Source organism: Arachis hypogaea, chromosome 9 (genome assembly GCF_003086295.3).
Source record: "Arachis hypogaea cultivar Tifrunner chromosome 9, arahy.Tifrunner.gnm2.J5K5, whole genome shotgun sequence".
In the NCBI taxonomy this organism is placed as follows: domain Eukaryota; kingdom Viridiplantae; phylum Streptophyta; class Magnoliopsida; order Fabales; family Fabaceae; genus Arachis; species Arachis hypogaea.
In genome coordinates this window covers 61,296,705-61,302,837 of record NC_092044.1, presented here as the reverse complement: position 1 = coordinate 61,302,837, position 6,133 = coordinate 61,296,705, and the positions used below count along the sequence as shown (strand labels likewise).

At 37.0% G+C, this 6,133-nt stretch overlaps 1 non-coding gene across 1 annotated transcript; it reads right to left on the bottom strand.

The window, feature by feature from the left end:
- Nucleotides 1-2,290: 2,290 nt before the first annotated feature.
- On the bottom strand, nt 2,291-2,394 carry LOC112713463 (small nucleolar RNA R71). The gene has a single exon (XR_003158436.1). It is a non-coding gene; the product is annotated as a small nucleolar RNA R71 (small nucleolar RNA).
- Between the last annotated feature and the right edge of the window lie 3,739 nt (nt 2,395-6,133).

The window sequence follows — 6,133 nt, the reverse complement described above, 5'->3', positions numbered from 1 at the left end:
ATTAGGTAATTTTCTTTTCAAAAATTTTTCAAAAATCTTTCAAAAATTTTTTTTCCTTTTGTTTTCGAAAATTATTCTAAATTTTTAAGAATGAATTCTAGAGTTTCATGGTAACACGTTGAAGCCTGGCTGGCTGTAAAGCCATATTCAAATTCTTTTGGATTGAGGCTTCCACTTGTCAACATAAAAGGCATGTATATGGAGTTGGATGAAGTATCAGCTGTTGCATGCCTAATTTATATCCTAAAGTTGGCTGGCTATTAAGCCATGTCCAACTCCTGGATCGAAGCTTTAGGCTAACATTGAAAGATTCTTGGAATTCTTATTAAAAATTTTGAATTTCTTATTTTCTTTTTCGTATATGATTTTTTCGAAAAAAATAAAAGAAAATACAAAAAAATCATAAAATCATAAAAACCAAAAATATTTTGTAATTCTTGTTTGAGTCTTGTGTCATGTTTTAAGTTTAATGTCAATTGCATATTCATCTTGTTCTTGCATTTTTCGAAAATTCATGCATGTGTTCTTCATGATCTTCAAGTTGTTCTTGGTATGTCTTCTTGTTTTATCTTCATATTTTCTTGTTTTGTGTCTTTTGTTGTTTTTCATATGCATTTTTGCATTCATAGTGTCTAAGCATTAAAAATTTCTAAGTTTGGTGTCTTGCATGTTTTTCTTTTCTTGAAAATTTTTCAAAAATAAGTCTTGATGTTCATCTTGATCTTCAAAGTGTTCTTGGTGTTCATCTTGACATTCATAGTGTTCTTGCATGCATAATTGGTTTTAATCCAAAATTTTCATGTTTTGGGTCATATTTGTGTTTTTCTCTGTCCTCATTAAAAATTCAAAAATAAAAAAATATTTTTTCTTTAATTTTCTCATAAATTTCGAAAATTTGAGTTGACTTAGTCAAAAATTTTTAAAACTTAGCTATTTCTTATAAGTCAAGTCAAATTTTCAATTTTAAAAATCCTCTTTTCAAAATCTTTTTCAAAAATCAAATCTTTTTCATTGTTTATTTATTTTCGAAAATTTTTTAAAATCTATTTTCAAAATCTTTTCCTTATCTTTATTTCAAAATTGAAACTTTACTAAAAATTAATGTGATTGATTAAAAAATTTGAAGTTTGTTACTTTCTTGTTAAGAAAGGTTCAATCTTTAAATTCTAGAATCATATCTTTTAGTTTCTTGTTAGTCAAGTAATCAATTTTACTTTTAAAAATTAAATCTTTTTCAAAATATCTTTTTAATCATATCTTTTCAATTAATATCTTTTTCAAATATTTGATTTCAAAATATCTCTTCTAACTTCTTTTCTTTTCAAAATTGATTTTCAAATCTTTTTCAACTAACTAATTGACTTTTTGTTTGTTTCTTATCTTTTTCAAAACCACTTAACTACTTTTCCCCTCTAATTTTCGAAAATCACTTCCCTCTTTTTCAAAATTTTCTTAATTAACTAATTGTTTCAAATTTTAATTTTAATTTTATTTCTTCCTCTAATTTTCAAAAATCACTAACTTATTTTTCAAAATTAATTTTCGAAAACTCCCCTCTCTCATCTCTTTCTATTTATTTATTCATCTACTAACATATCTCTTCTACTCAAGAATTCGCACCTATCTTCCCCCCTTGTGTTTGGATTCTTGACTCTTTCCTTCTTCTATTCCATTCTTCTTCTACTAACATAAAGGAATCTCTATACTATGACATAGAGGATTCCTCTTCCTTTTCTGTTCTCTTCTTTCTCATATGAGCAGGAATAAGGAAAAAGGCATTCTTGTTGAAGTTGATCCTGAACCCAAAAGGACTCTGAAGAGAAAACTAAGAGAAGCTAAATTACAACAAGACAGAGACAACCTTATTGAAATTTTTGAACAAGAAAAGGATATGGTAGCTGAACCCAACAACAATAATGCAAGGAGGATGCTTGGTGATTATACTACACCTACTTCTAAATTTGATGGAAGAACCATCTCAATCCCTGCCATTGGAGCAAACAATTTTGAGCTGAAGCCTCAACTAGTTGCTCTAATACAACAGAATTGCAAGTTTCATGGACTTCTATCAGAAGATCCCTACCAGTTTTTAACTGAGTTCTTGCAGATCTATGAGACTGTTAAGACTAATGGAGTAAATCCTGAAGTCTACAGGCTCATGCTTTTCCCTTTTGCTGTAAGAGACAGAGCTAGAACATGGTTGGACTCACAACCTAAGGATAGCCTGGACTCTTAGGATAAGCTGGTCACAGCCTTCTTGGTTAAGTTTTTTCCTCCTCAAAAGCTGAGCAAGCTTAGAGTGGATGTTCAGACCTTCAAGCAAAAAGATGGTGAATCCCTCTATGAAGCTTGGGAAAGATACAAGCAGATGACCAAAAAGTGTCCTTTTGACATGTTTTCAGAGTGGACCATGTTAGATATATTCTATTATGGTCTATTTGAGTTCTCTAAGATGTCACTGGACCATTCTGTAGGTGGATCCATTCACCTAAAGAAAACGCCTGCAGAAGCTTAGGAACTTATTGAAATGGTTGCAAATAACCAATTTATGTACACTTCTGAGAGGAATTCCATGAATAATGGGATGCCTCAGAGGAAGGGAGTTCTTGAAATTAATGCTCTGAATGCCATATTGGCTCAGAACAAAATGTTGACTCAGCAAGTCAACATGATTTCTCAAAGTCTGAATGGATGGAAAAATGCATCCAACAGCACTAAAGAGGAATCTTCTGAAGAAGAAGCTTATGATCCTGAAAACCCTGCAATGGCAGAGGTAAATTACATGGGGGACACCTTTGGCAACACCTATAACCCCTCATGGAGAAACCATCCAAATTTCTCATGGAAGGATCAACAAAAGCCTCAACAAGGCTTTAATAATGGTGGAAGAAACATGTTTAGCAATAGCAAGCCTTTTCCATCATCTTCTCAGCAACAGACAGAGAATTCTGAACAGAACACCTCTAACTTAGCAAACATAGTCTTTGATCTGTCTAAGGCCACTTTAAGTTTTATGAGTGAAACAAGGTCCTCCATCAGAAATTTGGAGGCACAAGTGGGCTAGCTAAGTAAGAAAATCACTGAAACTTCTCTTAGTACTCTCCCAAGTAATACTGAAGAGAATCGAAAAGAGAGTGCAAGGCCATTGACATAATCAACATGGCCGAACCTAGAGAGGAAGGAGAGGACGTGAATCCCAATGAGGAAGACCTCTTGGGACGTCTCTCAAGCAAGAAGGAGTTCCCTGTTGAGGACCTAAAGGAATCTGAAGGTCATATAGAGACTATAGAGATCCCATTAAACCTCCTTTTACCATTCATGAGCTCTGAAGACTATTCTTCCTCTGAAGAGGATGAAGATGTAACTGGAGAGCAAGTTGCTCAATATCTAGGAGCCATCATGAAGCTGAATGCCAAGTTGTTTGGTAATGAGACTTGGGAAGGTGAACCTCCCTTTCTCATTAGTGAACTAGACACATGGGTTCAGCCAACTTTACCTCAAAAGAGACAAAATCCTGGCAAATTCTTAATACCCGGTACCATAGGCACCATGACCTTTGAAAAGGCTCTGTGTGACCTAGGGTCCGGCATAAATCTTATGCCACTCTCTGTAATGGAGAAGCTGGGGATCGTTGAGGTACAGCCTGCCATATTCTCATTACAAATGGCAGATAAGTCAGTAAGACAAGCTTATGGATTGGTAGAGGACGTGTTAGTGAAGGTTGAAGGCCTTTACATCCCTGCTGATTTCATAATCTTAGACACTAGGAATGAGGAGGATGAATGCATCATCCTTGGAAGACCTTTCCTAGCCACAGCAGGAGCTGTGATAGATGTTAACAGAGGAAAATTAGTCTTTCAATTGAATGGGGACTACCTTGTGTTTAAGACCCAAAGGTATTCTTCTGTATACATGGAGATGAAGCATGAAAAGCTTCTCTCAAGACAGAGTCAAACAAAGCCCCCACAATCAAACTCTAAGTTTGGTATTGGGAGGCCACAGCCAAACTCTAAGTTTGGCATTAAAACCCCACATCCAAACTCTAAGTTTGGTGTTGGGAGTCTACAACATTGACCTGATCACCTTTGAGGCTCCATGAGAGTCCGCTGTCAAGCTATTGACATTAAAGAAGCGCTTATTAAGAGGAAACCCAATTTTTATTTATCTAATTCTATTTTTTTATTTTTCTTTTATGTTTTCTTAGGTTCATGATCATGTGGAGTCACAAAACAAATATTAAAATTAAAAACAGAATAAAAAACAGCAGAAGAAAAAGCACACCCTGAAGGAAGGGCTTATTGGCGTTTAAACGCCAGTAAGGAGCATCTGGCTGGTGTTCAACGCCAGAACAAAGCATGGATCTGGCGTTTAACACCAGAAACATGCAACAATCTGGCGTTTAAACGCCAGGATTTCACACTGAGGAAAGCTGGCATTCAACGCCAGAAACATGCTGCAGACTGGCGTTGAACGCCCAAAACAAGCATAGAGCTGGCGTTTAACGCCAGAAACAAGCATCAATGTGGCGTTAAATGCCAGGATTGCATGCAGAGGGCGTTTTACACGCCTCATTGGTGCATGGATGTAAATCCTTGACACCTCAGGATCTGTGGACCCCACAGGATCCCTACCTACCTCAACTCACCTTCTCTCTTCTTCACACAATCCAATAACACTCTTCCCCAAAAACCCTTCACCAATCACCTCAATCTCTCTTTCCCATCACCTCTTCACCAATGACATCCATCCACCCTTCCCCATAAACCCCACCTACCCTCAAATTCAAAATTCCTTTCCCACCCAAACCCACCCAATATGGCCGAACCTTAACCCCTCTCCCCTCACTATATAAACCCCTCTATCCTTCTTTATTTCACACACCACAACCCTCTCTTCTTCACCTTAGCCAAAACCACACACCTCCACCTTTCCTCCATATTTTCTTCTTCTTCTTCTTCTCTTCTTTTGCTCGAGGACGAGCAAAAATTCTAAGTTTGGTGTGGTAAAAGCATAGCTTTTTTATTTTTTCATAACCACTTATGGCACCTAAGGCCGGAGAAACCTCTAGAAAAGGGAAAGGGAAGACAAAAGCTTCCACCTCCGAGTCATGGGAGATGGAGAGATTCATCTCAAAAGCCCATCAAGACCACTTCTATGAAGTTGTGGCCAAGAAGAAGGTGATCCCCGAGGTCCCTTTTAAGCTCAAGAAAAATGAGTATCTAGAGATCCAACATGAGATCCAAAGAAGAGGTTGGGAAGTTTTGACCAACCCCATTCAACAAGTCAGAATCTTAATGGTTCAAGAATTCTATGCCAATGCATGGATCACTAGGAACCACGATCAAAGTATGAACCCAAATCCAAAGAACTATCTTACAACGGTTCGGGGAAAATACTTAGATTTCAGTCCGGAAAATGTAAGGTTGGCATTCAACTTGCCTATAATGCAAGAGATGCACGCCCCTACACTAGAAGGGTCAACTTTGATCAAAGGTTGGACCAAGTCCTTGATGACAAGTCATCATATACCTATTTTTCTATGCTTTTTCATACAAGAAATTGATGATTAGTGCTTAAATATTGCATTCTTTTGTACTTAAATGATATATTTTCTTGATATTTTAATTTTATAAATCTTGTAGAAAATAAGAAGAAAAAGAAGCAAAGAAGCACAGAAAAAGGAGAAAAAAAGAGCTTTGGGGTACACTTTGAAGTTGGGGTACACTTTGGAGCTTTAGGCCACGCTTTTAAAAGCGTGGCCCATGACCAAAAGAAAGAAAGAAGCAGCCAGCACGCACACTGCCCTGCTCTTGCCAAGGGCAGGGCAGAATCGTGATGCAAAGTGAGGTTGGAAGCAAGAATTTTCGCTAAGTTAAAATCTGGCCGCACATAGCATGACCATGCCTACTTCAAAGGGCTATAACTTGAGCTACAGACGTCCGATTGATGTGCTTCCAGTTGCGTTGGAAAGCTGACATTTAGAGCTTTCCAACGATATATAGCAATCCATATTTGGCGTACAATTCAGGCAGGAACGAAAGGCATCTTTAAGGGCCATGAGGAAGCAAGAAACTAGGCCTTACTTTGGTGCCAAGAAAACCAAGGAAAAGAAGTAGTGTGTGCATTCACCAAG